Source organism: Squalius cephalus (assembly GCF_949319135.1).
Source record: "Squalius cephalus genome assembly, chromosome: 12".
Taxonomy (NCBI): domain Eukaryota; kingdom Metazoa; phylum Chordata; class Actinopteri; order Cypriniformes; family Leuciscidae; genus Squalius; species Squalius cephalus.
Window position 1 is genome coordinate 14,222,271 of NC_137133.1, and position 17,810 is coordinate 14,240,080.

Sequence of the window (17,810 nt, forward strand, 5' to 3'; positions counted from 1 at the left end):
TAAACAGTCAGAGGAGGAACTGGAGACAGTTATGCGGTAAATGAAAAGCAGATATATGTTCAAGACTGTAGACCCTGAAACTGCAGTCCTCTGTGATCAATGTGCAACTGTTATGCTATTTGTTAGTTATGTACTTGAAGGTAGGTTCGATAGACAAGAACAGAAGGCCAGTGTTAACAAGTGTTTGAATTATACATCAGCAAAAGACCGTGGAACAAAGATGAGACTACATGTGAAAGTATGCTGAGCTTGCTTGTGTGCGGGCTGATGTTTCAGTGTCGTTTTTGGCCCCAAATAGCTGTGCAGACAGATTGTGGCCATTTTAAGGAGATTATGGGGCAGACGCCAGCGGGGCATTGCAGCATGTGGCACAAAGAGAACCACTGCTTCCACCTTGTACAACCTGCAGTAGTGGGCCGTCAGGCCCACTTCTCTGCTGGCATAAACATTGCATTTTAATATATTTTTCCCGTGAATGTGTATTAAATTATTCCAAATAGGCTATTCTCTTAATTTCATAGCTTTTTTCTTGGTCGCGCTGCTTCCAGTAGTCCAAGTTTATGTTAGAGCTTTTATCCAATCATATTACAGCCATCATGTGTTGCCATGATCAAAGAAATCTGCCTTGAGGCCTTCAGAATCAATAGTGCGGGCGTCTGTAGCTTAAAAATGAATGGCAATGTAACGGTGCGCTTTAACCAATCAGATACTCAATTAGATTTAATCAACCAATCAGATTTAACTAAGCAGGCTTAGAATAACGTTGGCCTTTTCACGTCCTTTGATTGGAAGGTCAGAATGCGAACTATTACTACTAGTCAGAGCAGAACGCAAACGGCATCTGTACAATATAAAAATATATTCATGTAGCGATTAAATACCGCTGTGCAAACTACAATGGCTGACAGAGGAGAATAAATTTATTTGGTCACAGATTTGCTTGCAAAGCCATTTTCACGACGTACTTTTCAAGAAAAGTGGGACATCGTAAGGAAAGGTCGGCCAACCCCGAAGCTAGCAAGCCTGTCCCAGCCGGAGAAAGGGTTTACCACTTTCAATGCAGTAACTACGAGCGGTACCCTTGGCTCACAGCCTCCGAGGAACACTGGTGTTTGGAGCCAAACTGGGTTTGCAAACTTGAGTTGTCTAACCAAAGCAGCAGCGAGACACCAAATCACAGCCAGACACTTACAAGCAACGGTGCTTTTGAAAACTTTTGGGGAAACCCAAGTGGATCTACAGCTCAATGAACAGGGATACGGAGCTCCACAACAAAAAGGCGAAGAAAAACAGGGAAATATTGAAAAGGCTGATAGATTGTGTCATATTGTTTGGGTAAACAAGAACCTTCGTTTCGGGGACACGATGAAAGCGCTGGATCCACAAATAGAGGAGACTATATGGAGCTTCTTTCTTTTCTCGCTGAAAAAAACACAGACTTACATTACCACCTGTCCACGAACAAAGTGTTTTGTGGGACGTCAGGCAAAATGCAAAACGACCTGATTAATGCCATTGCTGAATTGATGGGAGAAGAGATAAAAAGGGAGCAGCTCGCACTGGTCCTGCGTTATGTGACGGACACGGGTGTCAAGGAGCGGACGGAGAGGCCCAGCACAAGGAGACCTTCGTACATACTACCACCAACTCCACAGCACTGTTCTGGACAACATTCTTTGCCAGATACAGAATAGATTTCAAGACCACGAAAAATGAAGTGTCTCTCCCTCCTCGACCCCCAGCAGTTTCAGTTTAAAAAAATCCAGCTTGACACAGAGTCACGGAACACTGTTCGATCTGTCCCGGCTAAAAACAGGACTGTAATGTATGCCATGACACACTTTAAAAGTCCAGCTGATCTCCTTCATTTCCTTCAGCAGAATAATCTGAGTGAGAGCATGGGGCAGACATTGGCTTGTTTGGCGCTGACTGTCCCTGTGTCCACTGCTTCTGTCGAGCGGACATTCTCAGCCCTAAAGAGAATTAAAACTTATGCCAAAAATAAGACTGGACAGACTCGACTTTCAGCATTAGCCTCCATGGCGATAGAAAGGGAATTATTGTTGGAACTGAAACGCACAAATAACCTGTACAACAGTGTAATTGAAGTCTTCTTGAGAAAAGAAAGGAGAATGGATTTTGTGTACAGATAATCAGTAGTTTTGGTGAGTAGGCTATACGGAAGGCTTATTACGGAAGTGAATGGGGCCAATCTGTAAACATTAAAATAATCCGTTTCAACTGTATAGCCAAAAGACGTACAATGCCAACACTATTTTAGAGAGAAAATTAGCTTTTAAAAAGTAAATGTATTGATGAAAATAATTCAGTGTGCTTATTAGAGTGTCGTGATGTTAGTTGAGCAACATGAAAAACTCAATTGTGAGTTAGTCTGTGGTCACTTATGAATTTGCAATCCTATAAGGATGTTACCTTAGGAAGCTCACTAGTGTCTCACCTAGAGATATCTAAAATACACAGAACCCTAATGAATATGCAATGCATTCAAGCAATGGCATCTTCGCATTTAAATTGTTACTTTTACTCCTAAATTTTGAGTGGAAAGCTTCTGATGTGCAAAAGTCGGAGCCAAAACCGTGGCAGCTGTGCCCTCAGGCTCAGTGTCATGTCCTCAGTGTCGGATGCCATCCGATGGGTGAGCCCATTCCCGAGCTCTAATTAGCAGGAGCAGATAATGTCACACAGAACAGAGGGATCAATACTGAGGACGAGGAACGGCAGTCGATGCCTCCTCTCTATGCCGGACAGATTTCCGAGAAGGGACATCCCCCACGGAACGGCTCTACTTCAGGAATCCCCAACACCTACTGATCTGATGAAGACACAAGCTGCTCCATTTTGTGCAATGCCATCAACCCAAAACATCCTTAGACTCATTTTACGACAAACACCTCGGAAAACTAAAGTGCGACTTAAACTTTAAATGTAGTGGCATTCAGAAATAATGACCCACATTTTTTTCTTTGGAAAAGTCCTACAGGATAGACCTTATTCACATAGGCGCCGAATGAAAGCAAGGCTGTGAGGGATTGACAGCCTTGTAAGTCTATGTAAGTCTATCCCTCACAGCCTCGCTTTCATACCGGTCATGGCGCTGCTCTGAATAAGGTCTTTTGTGGCCATTATTCCTCACATCTTTACATAAATAAGTACCAAACCAATCCTGGAATTCATTTAAACAGACACTTACATAGAACAGCAAGCTGGTTTGGTTTGCCATTAAATTTATTCAGGCCAAACTAACATGCATTATTGTTAATTTTGCTTAAACATGCGGTTGCCCAAGTCTTGATATGAACCCTACTACCTCTGAGTTCTACATTACCTCAAAACAAACCCAGTTTGTAGAATGAATAAATGAACACAGAGGAGAGAGCAAAACAATGTTGGCTTTGAGGGTTCCCACACTCTGTGTTGCGTCTCCATGGAGATGCACTGTTTCCTGCTGGGCCCATTCAGGCAGAGAAGGAAAGGCCTACTTGCCATATACACAGAAAAGTCCAGAGCACTGAACAGACCACCTTTACCACGGTAATGGCAACCTATAAGCAGTTCATTGATGCAATATGAGCGGTTGGGAGAGTGAGCCATCTGGCACAGGTTGGCATAGTGACCTGATTATGGCAGGAAAAAAAACACGTTTTTTCCCCCTTTTTTTATGTATCCTCGTTTGATCTATCTATCTATCTATCTATCTATCTATCTATCTATCTATCTATCTATCTATCTATCTATCTATCTGTCTATCTGTCTGTCTATCAATTTATCTATCTGTCTGACTATCTATCATTCTGTCTTTCTGTCTGTCTGTCTGACTATCTATCTATCATTCTGTCAGACTATCTATCTATCATTCTGTCAGACTATCTATCTATCTATCTATCTATCTATCTATCTATCTATCTATCTATCTAACCATCATCTGTCCGTCTATCTATCTGTCTGTCTGTCTATCTGTCTGACTATCTATCTATCTGTCTGTCTGTCTGACTATCTATCTATCTATCATTCTTTCTGACTATCTATCTATCCATTTATCCATCCATCCATCCTCTGTCCGTCTATCTATCTCTCTGTCTGTCTGTCTGTCTGTCTGTCTATCTATCTATCTTTTTATCCATCCATCCATCCATCCATCATCTGTCCGTCTATCTATCTCTGTCTGACTGTCTGTCTGTCTGTCTGTCTATCTGTCTGTCTATCTATCTATCTATCTATCTATCTGTATATTTAGCCATCCATCATCTGTCCGTCTGTCTGTCTGTCTGTCTGTCTGTCTGTCTGTCTATCTATCTATCTATCTATCTATCTATCTATCTATCTGTCTGTCTGTATATTTAGCCATCCATCACCTGTCTGTCTGTCTGTCTATCTATCTGTTTATCAATCCATCCATCTGTCTATCTATAAAATCTTAACTATAAACAATTCACAATGGTAGTTCTGCCTGAAAACACAACAATGAAATAGCATTCAGCTGGAAATAAACACAAATTGATGGCTGAACCACACAAAAAGATGGGTGACATATTAACCAATGACCTAAAAACAAGGCGCTGCCAATGAACACCTGACACCTGGATGAGTTCAGACACAAATATAAAAGAAACAAAATACACCTTTGTGAATTTTCAACCATCAATACTATGGAGGCATGTATAAGGGTCAGAACTATCATCAGAAAATCAGATTAAAGGGTGCTGCCTTTGAATTGTTAAATGGGTTAAGGAGGACAACAGTTCGATGGATGCTCTGCTTTGTACACTTGTGAGGTTCCCTATATATATATATATTTTTTTTTTTACACAGGAATTTTCACAAGTCTTTGATAAATGATTGAACTGTCATACACATTTGTTTTCCATTTCACAAGTCTTTGATAAATGATTGAACTGTCATACACATTTGTTTTCCATGATGATGAGGACTTTTCATTGACTTGTGTTGTTTTTATCGAGGTAATGGTGTTTGCTATAATTTAATCCCAAAGCTAACCCTCACACAAACCATTCCACATGTTTATGTTCATCAAGACATTACTTAGTAGCCTAGATTAAACAGGTTTTTGCTTCCCTTGCGGAGACCGTTGGCTTGTCACCACAGTGTAGGTTATTTTAGGTTTTACTATATGGTAAAGTCTTCCTCACCGGACATTCCAGTCACTGGCGCTTTTGTCTTTCAGACCGAGCTCCGCTTAGTGGAACCGCACGTGAAGGCAACACGACGAGATTCGGTGTCTTTTCAAGCGTTGTATAGGCTACTTAATTAGTAAACGTCGAGGGGACCATCTTTCGTTTTGAAACTACAGCTCTCAGTGCGACCACAAGCAGCGGTCCGCAGGCAGTCAGAAAAGGATGTTCTCTGTCAAAGCACATTATCCTCACGCGCTCCCGTTTCTACCGCTTCAAACACTGAAGGAACATATTCCTGCAGCGCAACCGTTCATAAAACGTCACGTAGAGACGCGTTTAACGCGGTCGCCGGTGCCCCAAGTCAGTTGACAGATTCTTAGAGTGCGAGTAACGAATTCTCGCCGCCCGGACGGACGGTGGTTCCCTGTCACACGCGCAGGAGCGCGCGCACGCGCGCGCGCACACACACACACATACGGGCAGTACGATTAATGCGGGAATCTGCTGCCGCGGAGCCCCTGCGGACCGATCATCCTGCCTGAACCAAACAAACAAAATCTACACTTGTCTTTACTCGTAACACGTTTAAATACATGGAAAGTTCACGCTACCGTGTCTTGAACTAGTAGGCTACTCGTGCGTTTTAACCCGTCCGGAATAGTGAACATATCTTTCACTGCAGTTGCAAATGAGTGCGCGCATATAGCACTTCTTGAGTGTATAGCTACAAGACCTCTCTGCTTCGCAATGAATGGAAAATGTGTTAAATATGAAGCGTTGTAGTAAATCTCAGTTGATCAATCGCTCTCGAACAGGGCAGAACATGGATGTCAATGCAGCAAACGCCGCTCCTTTCCATACGCGCGTGGACGCATGATCACCGTCAACTGGTGGCAGTTGGTTCGGCTCACAAATCAAATGTGGGATAACTGTTTAGTCATATCTCTCCAATTGCTTTAGATGCGTGAATACAATCAACCGACATAACTCCATCACCGAAGCGCAGGAAGATGTCCTCATGTTCCACATGGACAAGTTTCATTGCAACAGCACCGACGCCGTTTTTTTTTTTTTTTTTTTTCTTTTTTTTTTTTTTTCTTTTTCTTTTTTTTTCTCATATGTCATCACGAATCACATCCTTAAGACAAACCCTCTTACCTTTAAACTGGTGCGTTCAGATCCCATACTTCTCATTATAAAAATCCACGCGCAATCACTCCGTATCCAGTCTCTACCGTCTGTAGAAGAGCAGTAATCCACTTTCCCATGCCGGGGACATACAGCCACAGACCTGGACTACATCCTTTCTATCGCACACCAAAACTGATGGGATTTTTGCGCTTCTTTTCCCCTTTACCCTGTTCTTTCTCTCCGCTGTTCCAGCTGAAGTTGCCTGGTTACCTCTCTCTAAAAGCGCCGCTCCCGCAGCCAATCACGAGCGCGAGTGCGCGTTAACCCGTCGAGCGCCGAGCTGTCCTGGTTTCTTGGTTTCAGGAGAAAACGCAAGGAGTGGGAGGGGCGAGAGAGTTTTCAATGCCAAAAAGCTAACATGTGCAAAAGAATATAAAGACAGAAAGAGATGTGTTGGTGGATTGATGATGGCAGATAAATTAACATCAACTTATTTGCTGAAACAGAAAAAAAAAAAACACCATCTCTTCAACTGGCATCAGCAAGAGAGTGTAGAACAGGTGCACAGGGGGCACGAAAAAAAACAACCACCTCAAACTTAAAGGGTTACTTCACTCAAAAATGAAAATTATGCCATAATTTACACACCCTCTCACCATCCTATGTGTATATGACTTTCTTATTTCAGCCAAACACAATCAGAGTAATATTTTTTAAAATCCTGTCTCTTCCAAGCTTTATAATGGGAGTGAATGGTCAAACAAACAGGGCTGGGCAACAAACTCAAGCTCCTCAGACATTTCTCTTTAAAAATTCTCATTTTAGACTTTACTCTATCCTCTGCGCTTCCGTGTTCGTCAATAAGTCTTACATCGGGTCAGAGGTCACTCTTCCGCCAAAATCGACTCGCGGACGGACGTTACCGTACCAGATACATTTTCTATTTATTTTAAACAGCGTTCAGCCAATCAAGATAAATTATTGACCTCTAAAACGGACCTTTTAGAATCAACTCTGATGTTTGCATCTACAGACTAATGAAACTTTAGCGGTGCGTTTAACTTTGGGAAATTTAATGTGCTGTATTCTCTCTTGATTCGCTTGTATTCCTATCCATCAAACTCTCCCTCCGATCTCTACTGTGGACAACTGCCCAAATGTTGACCTGGACATTTCTGATTTTCTGAAAGTTGGTAACACCATCCCTACTGTATACTTCAATCTACGCCCAGGACTAGATCATCTGTTGATGACAGCTAATAATCTTAAAGCGGATACGTAGTGGCCATTGGAGAGTTGCGAGTTCTATTTTAACCTTCTGAGTCACCTCATCATGCAGAGTATTGATTTTAATTCCATCCTCTTCTCAGTTAGGGGCTGCCAAGTGCACTACGCCCTTTTCACTCTCAATCATTGTAAACGGGACCAGGCAACATCTGGCTCCACGCTGAGTCAAAACATTCGTATGTGGACTCAAACATGGCACCATGATCATTCCAAGGCATAAGAAACTCTAGAAATATTCACAGCACTGTTTAGGAAGAAGCTTTTACTGCAGTGGAGCAATGCATTCTCTTTGACCAATCACCATTTGGCAGCTCATTGAAACAGATTATGGGTCTCTGTAATATAAAGTTTGAAATGCTGGGAATGGGGAAATAAAGACTTGCATTTGTTTAAGTTGAATTACTCTACTCTTTTACACTGTAGTCCAACCATGTACATGTGTTTTTTTCTTATTGGCTGGCAACAGCAAAGCTGAAAGTTCAATAAAAATGTAGTGTTATCATTAAAAGTAGTCTCTCACTCCTTTATCGTCGTCCTCTTTCTCCCTCTATTCTGGAAGCCTGACCACTTTGTTGACTGCACTATTTTATAATCTTTTATTAAATCGGTTTTAACATTTGCCATGATTTGCTGGTTTTCTGAAGTAAATGTCAAAAGTAGATCACACCTGCAGAGAGATGTGATCTTGGGTCATGTGTTGCAGGTGAAGCACATCTTGGTCTGCCTGTTCTCTATGAGGAGCATCGTTTTGTGAGTATTTTGGATAACTGTATTAATACTATAAAATAATAATAATAAAAAAAAGATTCTTAAGGAGTATATCTTTGTCTTCTCCAGTAAAATTATTATATTATATATAATATACACTACTCAAAAGTTTGGAGTCAGTAATTTGTTCAGCAATGACGCACTAAATTGATCAGAAGTGATAGTGAAGCTTTTAAATTGCTACAAAAATAAAAATAAATAAATAATGCTATTTTGAAATTTCATCAAAAAAAAAAAAAGAAAAAAGTAAAATGTTACATATTAGAATTATTTCTTAAGGATCATGTGACAATGAACACTGGGAGTAATGATGCTGAAAATTCAGCTTTGCATTGCAGCAATAAATTGCATTTAAATTTCAATTCATTAAAAAAAATAAAAAATAAAAAATAAAAACTACCTGAAATCATTCTTAACATCTCATGCTTCCATGCAGACCAGGCAAATTAATCGTGTTTTCAAGGGCATTTAGTTATTTGTAATGGCAAACCAGAAAAAGATACACTTCAAGGATACTCTATGCGTTTTTGCAATGTAGAAAACCTGGAAATATCAGGGAATTTTAAAAATTCTGTTTTCCAAGCCTGAAAAAGTCATGGATGGAAATGAATAAAATCTTAAAAAGTCATGGATAAACCATGGATATTTCCACCGTGAGTAAATTTTATTCTCATTATGCAAAGCTCTGAAAATCTGAAAGAAAGTATGTGAACGCAATCTCTTTAAAATGATTTAAAAAAAAATCTTATTCAGTAATCACAAACAGCTGCATAAAGCCTGTGTGATGGTATTATGTTTTATTGTACATCTGCTTATTTTGTATGTGGATGTGTCTCTTTTCAGATGATGAAATATGTACTACAAATACTATTACTTTTCTCTCTTTATCTCGCTCTCCCTTTGTGGTTTGGTGGAGAATTTTGTTGTTCTAAACTCTTTTGTTGCAAGAATCTCATCACCAGGTTTTTTTCCCGCCACAGAGTCAGTGTCCTGTTTTCAGTTCATTTCACTTCACTCTCACTCACTTTTCCCTATTTCTGCTCGTCTTTTAGAGCATTCTCTCTCTCTCTCTCTCTCTCTCTCTCTCTCTCTACTTGCCTTCCCATTTGGTGGTGGGATGTTTATTTCATTGCCTCCGTTTTTTAATGCGGATGTTTTCAACCAAGATTTTAATCCAGCGCACCCCTCCCCCTCTCCACCGTCTAACCATATAGCAGCCCATCCTCCCACTGTCTTCCCGCCATCCCTCCCTACACGTATAAGAGATAAGGAATAAAATCAGGCCATCATATATTAAAAGGGACCAGAGAAGGTTCTATAGGCTGTGGCAGATATACACCGGGCCAGACCACATTCAAGAAAACAGCTTAAGCTCAGAAAGGCAGTAAAAGAATCAATATAAGCACAATCCTAAAATTCGATCACCCAGGCAATACACGTCGCTCCATGCAGCGCACTTCATGTGATTCTGACCTGTCAACTCTCCTTGAGCTAAAGAACTTGGCAAGAATAAACAAACGGGATTCGTTCTCAAGGGTAATGATCTTATTTGGCACCCTCATACTGATCATTTCAAGACCAATATGAATGTTGCTCCAGAAGACTCAATTTTCACTCAGAAATTGTGAGTGAATTTCACAATTAAGGCAAGACAAGGTGAATAGGGTAACACAAACAACTAATATATATATATATATCACCATACTTTACCAGTTGATTGATTACATTGATAATTGCACAAAAAAAAAAAAAAAATGTATTACAAGCTTTCTGAAATGTTATGTTTAAATATGCAAATGAGGCGTTATCTAATTAAAAATGCACTAATTTGCATACATTTCTAGAACAAAAATCGGAACATTGGATGAAGTCAGGTTCAAAATTCTTGTTTAATTTTATATATATATATATATATAAAAAAGAAAAAGAAAATAGTGTCAACAGCCAAAAATAAAAATCACCCTTTTTTAAATGTTGTATAAAATCAGGAAAATTATATATGAACAAACCCCTCTGTAAAAACCTTCAGAATAAAGATAAGAATAAAACTGTAAAGTTTGGTGTGTACAAGTGCTAAGGGGAGAGTTCTGGCTCAATAAGAGGAAAAACTCATTTTGAGAAAACAGCCTTTACAAAATATATACTGAAATTTAAATCTAGAGACACAAATACATAAAGTGCTAAAAGATAGTTAAAAGTGTATTTTGGATGTTTTCTTTCAACTAGTCTGAAAAAAAAATCAAAAACTCAAAATTGACAGATGCATGATAAAACAGTTTTGCCTGTGTCTACATAGAAGAAGAAAAAAAATCAGTTTTCGTTATGGCATGTCAATGAGCACATTCCGATGCATGCATCTTTAGTGTCACATTCCCGTCAGACGTGATATGAGAAGGACGAGTGAAGCCAAATGACGTCTTAACCTTCCCGCTCTCCTCCCCAGTGCTTTATTACAGTGCAACGCACCAAAGGACACATATTGATTTGGCATCTGGAGGTGAATTCTTTCAGTGCGCCCATTCATTTCTGAGCAAAGCGGATTATTTTACCCCTTGACCAGCTAGAAGCTTGTTTAAATGCGTGTGCATGCACATACGAGCTAACCTTCCTGGGGTTGAGAGCTCATTTGTCATAGTAAATCAGTCTGTGAAGGCGTGGAGAGCTTTGAACAGTGGTCAAGGAGGAGATCAGAGGCCTCTCTATGATGGATGGATGAAATGAACAACAGGAAATAGGATGGCACACACTACCACACCTACGCTTGGCTTTTTATGCCACTCTTGGTGTGTTTTTAGCTCTGGTTGGGAAGCTGAAGGTTACATGTGTTATGTACTGATCAGTTATGATGCCTGGACTACTTTTGACTTGTTTCCAGGCTGTATGTGTGCAGCGTGGTGGAACTATGATATTATGGAGAGGTGGTTGACAGCTAAGGGGCTCTCTGCCTTACTGAAGAGAGATGAAAGAGGGGACAAACCTATCAACAACTCCCAGCACAGGAGTACAACGCTGGACACACACACACAGAGAAAAGTGTCAGTGATGGCATATTGTCTATGGTAAAGTAAAGGAAAAGGCTGTTGTTTAAAACAAGTTCCATGTTCTTGTACTGTGTGTTCATGTTGGTTTCATATGGTTTTGTAAAAAGAAAAATAAATAGATCACTATTCAAGAAGTTTGAATTCAATTACTGGTAAAAAGAAGAAAAAAAAAGTCAGGTACCATCAAGTAAAAAAATAATGACATATTTTCCATATATCTTGAATATGTGTGAATGTACAAGTATTTTTTTTTACAGACACCATTAATTAATTCAAAGATATTATGTTTTGAGAGGGAGTCATACCACATGGTTTTACAATGTAAACTAACCTTGCCTTATCATAAAATTATTATAATAATAATGAATGAAATGTATGTTTATAATACTTATAATACGATAATTCTATTTTAATTCATATTATAATAAATATTAAATAAAATAAATAAATACATAAAAAATATAATATACAATGAAAATTATGATTATGCCAATCTACTCTTTTATTTTCAAGAATTTCATTATTTTAATGAGGCTTTTTCTTTATTTTATTTTTAAAACTTACTTTGCCCAAACTTTTGTGTATATAAATGAATTGTATATATTTTTAGTGCTTTAAAAAAAAAAAAAGATTCAATTTGGACAAAAGACAAATTGTGCCATGTCGTTTAAAATTGAGTCCAAGCAAACTGACACACATATGAAACAAGCCTCTCGCCTGAACATACACAACTGTATATCCACAGAACTGCATCAGCACACATGGGGAATAAATTCTAATTCCTTCCAGCATAAAGTTTAATCACTTCAGCGCTCGAAAAAGCACAGTAAAGCCGCTCAGCACTACATGGCAGTGGAGTTGTTCTGTATGTAGAGGAGCAGAAGAATCTGTTTTAACAGCACCTTTCTACACTGATATGCTATTTCTTTTCTTTAAGTGACATTACTTAATGGGGGGAGGACCCGAGAGACTCTTCATCTCCTCCTAAATACAGACGTTATATAGACGTTCCCAATGCCAGGCTGACATGTTGCATTGTCTCAGCTACAAAGCGCACTGGTTCACATGATTTCACCTCTTTTATGATACTGTCAACTATTCTAAAATTCCATGTCTTTGATAGTATGATGAATAGACTATGAGACATATTTTTTTCATAATCTTCACAACTTGTAAGGGTCTCTATTGTAAGAAAACGTGTCTTAGATCAAGTCTCACTTTGCCAAGCGATAACACTGAAAACAAAATGTCAACGCTGAATAAACAACGTAATTCATGCAATGTGATTGGAGTGATTGTTCCATATGTATCCAGAGCAAAATAAATAAATACATAAATAATACCAGTGTAAAATCTAAATAATTCTAACATTTGGTAGCATGACACCCACTGGAGACACATGAGACTAACAAGCATGTCATATGCCACAAGAGTGAGTGGGTGAGAAGGATAATTCTGGAAGAGTAAAAATCTAAATCAAAGTTTCCAGCCTCTACATCTAGCGGCATACAAGATGAATTTCCACCTTCCTTCAACTTACAGTTCAAATGGCTTTATTAAAACTCATACAGCTGCCAGTTATTGGTAGACTTTTCTTCAGTATTTGATTCAACTAAAGAACAAAACTTGTGAAGGCAATGCGTTCTGAGTTTAAAAGCACATCTACAGTCTCATTGCACCAGAATAACCTTACAGTACATACATTGGCACTCTTGGTAAATACTGTATAATAATAATGCTGTTTAATAATATACTGTTATGATAAGTTAAACGGGCTGTGGGAAGATGTCTTTGCTGTTCATCCTCTTTTGATTCTAAATGTTTACAAATCTAAACTAATTTGTGACACTGACCAATATGAACATGTGAAAAAATTATGCTTTATGTTATTATTTTGTAATTGTTATTAAAATATCAGGAGAGATTTAAACTATTGCGGCAGTAAGAGAGCCATCCATGTAAGATGCAGGATGCTAAAGACCCAAATATGTAATGATTGGAGAAACACAGCATTTAAGGGTTAAACTGTTATCCTGAAAAACACTGTTTAATTAGAAAAGAGTGCACAAAAGAAGCATTTTCTTTGGTAGTCTCAGACTTGTAGACTGGATATTTGAGGTATGATTTGAAGTACCACCAAAAACATCTCAAATGAGTCCATTTTGTTCGATGAGCACAGTTACCTTGTCATTTCTGCACTCACGATGGCAACTATTACACTATACGTGCAGTGACATGTACTGTAAGTCAGGGGACAAAGCGCTCTCTGTGTGAGAAAACATACGTTTAAGCTCACTTGACCTTATGAGTCGCAGTCTGAGGTCAGTTACACATCACTAGAGGTCACAGACAGAAATACCCCCTAAGACAACTAGCACTGAGCCAATATTTAACTGAGATCCCAAACACACAAAGGTGTGAGGTGTCATCCAACTCTGACTTACATTCAGTTTTATTTGGCATGTGTAATATAGAACAAATACAGTCTGAGCAAATGCAAACAAAATGTCACAGTAGTGGACAGTATCAAAACGCAGACACATAAGCTTACATAAAGATTATCTTTGTCCAGGGATATCCAGGGATGCAAGAAACACAATAAAAAAAAACTGATTCGCAGAGTAAATGGTCAGATACCAAACAGATGAGGGTATTTAATGATACTCACCACTGCTTCTCCACATCTGGTTTCCATAATAAAGCTCAAAAGTGGTGGTTAAAATACCTGCAAGAAATAAAGGGAAAACATGTTATTATAATAATAATAATATTAAAGTGTTATCATGAACCAACTAGGTGGAGGTCGGTTCCCCTCTGATTGTTCTAATACACATTTATTCTTATTTTTCTGTACAACTGTACAAGCAAATGAAGACATTTTAGGTGGCTAGCCAGGTATGTTTCAGTTTAGTTTGTGCCAACCCTGGGTTTTAGGCACCATGAAATTAGTTTGGTTATGTGCTGGGTAAGAGATCTCAAACCAAAATTGGACCAATAAGCTGTGAGCAATAAAATTTCTGACGCAATAAGCCAAACTCACCTGGCTTTTAGTGATGATTATTTATTATAAATATATTATTTTAGTTTAACAATTACTATTAAAGCTCCAATATGTAACAATTTTGTAATAAAATTTCCGAAAATAACTTGCACAGTGTGATATATTTCCTCCAGTTGTGTACTTACAATATCTCAAAAGTCTCCAAAGATTTTTTATTTCAGAGAAATTCCGATTTTAAATAACTGTCCGTCTCGGAAAAGAAATGTCGCCTCTCAGTGACGCAATGTCCGCACTATCCTTTTTTTCCGGTGTGGACCATGTGATATTCCACCACACCGGAAAATCACATGGTCAAATGCGGAAGTGGTGGTTATAGCGTTATAGCCATAGACTGTATGGTTATAGCTGTTATGGATCACGATTACTCTTTGGCGAGTATTGAAGTGCCAACAAAACGAAAGCGTCCATTTTCGGATACATGCAGACTGTGTGACAAACGGAGGAATAAAACCCGGATAAATATCGGCCAGGCGTTTTCGAGATGGAGAGAGCTGCGCGACAATCTTGGACTTGACAGAGACTCTGCTCTCGCGAGTGTATTGATAGACAGGTAATCAAATTTTTTTTTTTTTTATTGTACAAGTAACGTAATAGTTACAGTAAAGATGATTTTAATAGATATGAATTACACCACATGCCTGTAATAATATAGCATAACATTTCACGTTCCTTGCAGTTCATTAATTATGATGACATAAAATAATACGATCAGACATACAGGTAATACAAAAACGAATAAATTACCTCATCCGTGATCATGATTCATTAATTCCATTTAGATACATCGCTAGATGGTGAAAACGCATTAAAAACGACATCTCCCATCGTCACCTCCTTCATAGCGTCATCAAGCTTCGCCTTTGTTATTGTTGGAAACTGCGCCCTCTTGTGGTGAAAATTTTTTACATATTGGAGCTTTAAGCCTTTAGTTTAAATGTTAAATGTAATTAATATAAATGTATACCGATAATATGTAATATAAATACGATTTGGAATCGATAGATAAAGATTTAAAAATGACTACATGGGAGCTTACATGTCCGAGTCTCTTTTACCTATATTATCAACTACATAAACTAATTTCATAACTTTCATTTGCACTGATATAGCAAGACATTCATATACTTAATTTTCGTAATCTTCGGGCAGAAGAGAAAATTTAATCGCGAGAAGTGAATCACAGTTTCTATATGTTTTAAAGCATGCGATTGGCTGTTTGCTACCGATGTCACTTTCATGTGCACACACTCCATACTCAGGATCAAAGCCTGAGTTGACAGAGAAAGTTGATGATCATCATCATTGTACCAATAAAGCTTGATTGGATGGTTTTGGTTTTGTCAACTTGAAACTAATCCCATAACCCTTTGTTTGTTTAACAAACAATGGTTGGTACAGGCCCCAAATATAATTAAATCTGCAACCAGCGATGAAAGGGCCCTTGCACCCATGCCACCGCCACCAGGTGGCTTTAGGAAGACAGAGCACGATGGGCAATCTGCATTTGAGTAGGTAAATATAGGAGGAGTATGTAAAAGTAATTTGTATTTGCCACACTTCCTGCGACCAGCAGGTGGCGCTATTACTATAACTGAATATTGGCATGTAGATGTCTTGTATGCTTAAGTTACAACAACTTCCTTTAGCATTTCTAGCATGCTTTAACACTTAGCTAAGTGTTTGCTAGAATGTTTTAGCATGTTTCTAGTTTGTTGCTAGCATGTTTAGCACTTGCTGGCATCTTTTTTGTGTTATTAGGAGTCCACAACAGTGTTAACCATGTCACTTCCTGTTGCCAGCAGGTGGCGCTATGACTATAACTGAATATGAGCATGGTCATGTGTTCAGGACAGAACTCTTATCAAACGTGTGAAGTTTGGGGCAGATTGGACATTGTTTGCCTGAGTTACAGCAACTTCCTGTTTCATGGCGAAACATCTAAATTTGTCAGGCCACCGAGGACACGCCCTTAAACGAAAACTCAAGATTTTCGCAATTTAATGTCGCAAAGGCCTTAAGATTACACTCACCAAATTTGAAGATGATCAGATTAAAACTAGGAGGAGTTCGTTAAAGTACGAGGCCTGAAAATGGCAAAAACTGCACAAAAATCTGAGAGGAAGTTCAAAATGGCTGACTTCCTGTTGTGTATAGGCCTACGCTCCAAGATACTTTTTCGTAGGTATAGGGCCATTACATGTATGTACCGAATTTCGTACACGTACGTGAAACGTAGCGGGAGGCGCACTCCGTTGAACGTTTATAGGTGGCGCTATTGAGCAATTTTGCCCTGCCCAATTCTGAAACCCATATCAGATGTAAATTTTCGCCAGTTCTGACATGTGTGCAAAGTTTCGTGAGTTTTCGATCATGTTTAGGCCCTCAAAAATGCTATTCACTTTGGAGAAGAATAATAAGAAACGGAGCAATTCTAAGAGGGTCCTCTCACCATCGGTGCTCGGGCCATAAAAATCCAAGATTTCTGGATTGTGTTTCACCAGAGTTGGTTTATGAGCAGGTTAGTTCAGGGTAGATGCATATTGAGAAACATATATAAATTTTTTTTTTTTTTTTTCTGTGCATACATGCAACAAAACAAAACACGCCACTAGAGTCAGGTCTTCCCTTCTTACTAGTAATGAAGTTTTGGATTTAAAGTGGAGAAACAGATCCTAGACCAGCGGTTAAAGGCAGTGATATCCCACAGCTGCTACTGGGATTCCTTATCATTCCATACTCCATATGTACCTATATTCATATCACATTACATCACAAGAAACTGCTTTCCCCTGCCTCCCACAATCCATGAGTGTTACATAACAAGCCTGTCAAGTCATCTATTACTCCAACCTTTGAGAATTTCTCTGGCCTTTCATTAGAATGCAATATCAGCCCTGATAACACCCATTCGGGAGTGAGATTTCATTATTAAAGCAAAGCCAGGAGTCATGAGACAGGAGGACGGTATGGCAAGGTAGATGAGTCATTAAGAATGAAACGGCAGGTGTGGACATCATCTCATTGGTCAGCCAAACACTTCTCGACAGGTCACAGCGAGTTCTTTAGCCATCTAAGAGGAATGTTATGACCCAGGTTGACCACTATTATCATTCACACTGCATTACGACCTCCATTTGGTGCAGCAAAGCCTTATTACAAACATATTCTCACATTTCTCGGAATGAAAAGCGGAGAAATCAAACCAGAGTCCTGACGTTTACAGAATAAACGAGCACACAAAAGGAAGAAATTGCCTTTTCATCACGACACAGTCAGAGTCATGTGAAAATAATCATGCAACCATTTCATAGCATGAAGTGCGCTCATTAACCAGGAGAGAGACAAGGAAGAGGAAGGAAAAGAGGGAGG

General features: G+C 38.9%; 1 protein-coding gene across 10 annotated transcripts in view; it reads right to left on the reverse strand.

The window, feature by feature from the left end:
* Positions 1-14,107, reverse strand: part of dab1a (DAB adaptor protein 1a) — a 196,739-nt gene extending 182,632 nt beyond the window's left edge. For 8 of the 10 annotated variants that reach the window (XM_079889134.1, XM_079889126.1, XM_079889133.1 and 5 more), the window contains exon 1: positions 6,312-6,583. The gene's annotated coding sequence lies outside the window, so the exon portion shown is untranslated. Of the gene's footprint in view, positions 1-6,311; positions 6,584-14,048 lie in introns of those variants that run through there. The other 2 variants (XM_079889128.1, XM_079889127.1) reach the window with 2 other exon arrangements.
* Between the last annotated feature and the right edge of the window lie 3,703 nt (positions 14,108-17,810).